Raw genomic sequence first — 3,209 nt, 5'->3', positions numbered from 1 at the left:
CTGATGAAGATTGGTCAGGGCAGACAGGAATGAACAGAACTAGCAAAAGCTTGCAAAAATTCATTGAAGGGGCTGTCATAATCTTTATTTTACTGTGCATAACTGACCAAGGAAATGCTGATAGAGAAATAGGACAATCTTGGCCACCAAGTCATGGCCCTTGCATCATGACAGTGAACCAGTTTCCTTGACACTGTGAGGGAGTTTTAGCTAGTCAACAAGTAACTGTATTACTCACCTGATCTGCCCCGAATGACTTTTTACTCACTGTAACTTGTTTAGCTAGTCAACAAGTAACTGTATTTCTCACTTGATCTACCCCAAATGACTTTTTTTTACCTGCACATAGAGAAAATATAGACACTTAATGACATTCAAATCATCAAGTGTAATACAACATCTTTGATAGACATTCCAGAAAAGAGTTTCAAAATTACTCTGAAATGTACATTAGGTACTGCCATCAGTGCATAGCTTTCCCAGTTGAGTACATCCAATGTGACCATGGCAATATTCAGGAATAAGGTATGTATTTTCACAGTCACCTGTAAAAATGTATGTTGTTCTCTGGGCACTGTGGTGGGTCACATCCATAATACTAGTACTCTGGGAGATCGAGGAGGGTGATTGCTTGATGCTGAGGAGTTCAAGATCAACCTGAGCAACAGTGAAACCTTGTCTCTAATACAAATAGAAAAACTAGCTGTGCATTGTGGTGCATGCCTGTGGTCCTAGCTACTTGGGAGATCGATTCAAGAGGATTACTCAAACTCAGGAGAATGAAGTTGCAGTGAGCTAAAATACAATGGTACTCTACGCAGGACAACATAGTGGGACGCTGTTTTGAGGAAAAAAAGCAACAAACAAAATTTAAGTCATTCATGTGACTAGATTGTAGCACTTGGGAGAGAAGTCTGTTCTTTGATGGCAGCAGGCAGTGAGATCCTTGGCCTTTATTACCCAAGCACACACAGCATCCTATTGCCCTGTAACTCTTCAAGTTGTACCAAGTGGAAAATAAACTCCAAGCAGTCACAAAAAATGTGCAGGTCATTATGAGGGGGAAACTCTCCCCTTTCCTCCAAACTCACATCATTCCTAGAAGACACTATTCACTGTATTTATTCTTCTGGATACTTGTATGAATTTATAAATACACAAAATTTTTAAACATAAAATATGTGATTCTAAATTTTTTTTTTTTTTTTTGCAGTTTTTGGGCAGTGCTGGGTTTGAACCCGCCACCTTTGGCATATGAGGTCAGCGCCCTACTCCTTTGAGCCACAGGCGCTACCCTCTACATTGTTTTTTTATACTGTCTTCCAAGGTATACTTCATTGAAATCTATAAATATCGGAGCACAATATTCTAGCTTACTATTTGTAATATCTTGACCAAAGGGGGGATCCATTCAGTCAGCTAAGGAGGCTGAAGATTTTATTTTAGTTCACACTTTTTTGGAAAGGTTATAGTTATATTAAAAGTTTGTTGGCTGTGGGTGTAGGACGATGGCAGACCAGAAGAATCATTCAACTAAGTTCTCCTAGTATGACTGTGGAAAAAGAACCCAGCCATACCTGGCTTGGGAACCTTACCTGGAGTCATAGCTCAGGGAGTACAGTAAGGAGGTGGTGAGCTGGATACAGCATGTGATCTGGAGCAGTGGAAATGTGACTCATTAGGCAAGTGTTTGCTATCAGCTAAGATCAGCCATACCACCCCACTCCCCACCCCCACCCCCGCCCCGCCATCCCCTGTCCTCAGGTTTGAGAACAGAGAAAGCCTTTCCTGAGGTTTTTGTTTGGGAGGGTGGTGCACTTTGAATGGAAAACTTGGCAGAGTGTGCAGACTCAAACAGTATACAGTAACCAGATTTGAATACTAGTTGGAGTGGATTTGCCATCCTTTTGGTTGTTGGTGAGACAGCAATACTGGGAAGGTCTTAGCAGACTGGGGGTTGCTGTTGTGGAAAGGCTGTGAGAAGGTCTTAGCAGGGGCCTAAAGCACAGTCCTCTTCATTCTGCCTGCTGGGATCAAAACTCCACTCTTGGAACAGACTGAGGGATTCCCAGTCCCCACAGGAACTGGCTCAGGTGGCACTGTGAGACCTGCCCTGAAGGATTCTGGAGAGCTTTAAGATTCCAACCCAGTGGTGTCTGAATGCTAAGGAAACAATCAGGTGATCACTGAGGGAAACTAAGTTAAGAATAAGAACTACAAACATTACTGGCTGTGTTGTCCATCTCCTAGAAAACCACAGTGCCACTTGGTGTCCCGGTGACAATGTTGCAACCTATATATTCCTATTAAAGTTGGTAACTTCCATGCTCTCTCTAATCTTTCTCTTTCTCTATATATGTATATAGATAGATAGATAGATACATGTGTACATTTCATCAGTATTTTTTATTTTTACTTCTTCTTTTTACTTGTAATATTTTTATTATTATTTTTTTCTCTTCTATGTTGCTCATGTTGCTGCAGTTTTTGGGTATTTCAGCTTTTTTGTTTTGTTTTGTTGTGTTGTGGTTTTTTTTTGTTTTGCTGATTAGTTTGGTTGGTTCTTTTCTTAACTTTCATTTTTACTTTCATCAACAGCAAGGGCACATGCATTTTTGATCATGATTTTTTTTTTTTTTTTTTGGAAAGGGGCCCCAAGCTATCCCCCTGGGTAGAGTGCCATGGCATCACGCTCACAGTAACCTCCAACTCTTGGGCTCAAGCGAGTCTCCTGCCTCAGGCTCCCAAGTAGCTGGGACTACAGGCTCTCGCCACAACGCCTGGCCATTTTTTTTTTTTTTTTTTTGGTTGCAGCCATCATTGTTGTTTGGCAGGCCCGGGCTTGGGATTTGAACCCGCCACCTTAGGTGTATGTGGCTAGCGCCTTAGCTGCTTGAGCCACAGGCGCCGAGCCATTGATCATGATATTTTAGCCTCTATTTCACTCCTCTTCATTTTCTCTTTTAATAGAGACTCTTATTTCCTCATCTCTCCCATGTAAATTGTTCTTGCAACAGCTATCACCTCCTTTTGGGGTCTTTCTTTTCTTTCCTTTTTCTTACCTTCTCTCTCCTTTATTTGATACAACTGTACTTTAAATTTTCTTTATCTATTCTTATTTTGTTATTATTGGTTTTTTTCCTTTTCTTTTTCATTTTTTTCTTTTCTTTTTTTGCTGAGTGCTGAGGTGAATGAATGTGAGCAGGCAG

This window comes from Otolemur garnettii, unplaced genomic scaffold (genome assembly GCF_000181295.1).
Source record: "Otolemur garnettii isolate 467f Iridium unplaced genomic scaffold, OtoGar3 scaffold00305, whole genome shotgun sequence".
Lineage (NCBI taxonomy): Eukaryota > Metazoa > Chordata > Mammalia > Primates > Galagidae > Otolemur > Otolemur garnettii.
Note: the sequence above shows the minus strand (reverse complement) of the source record.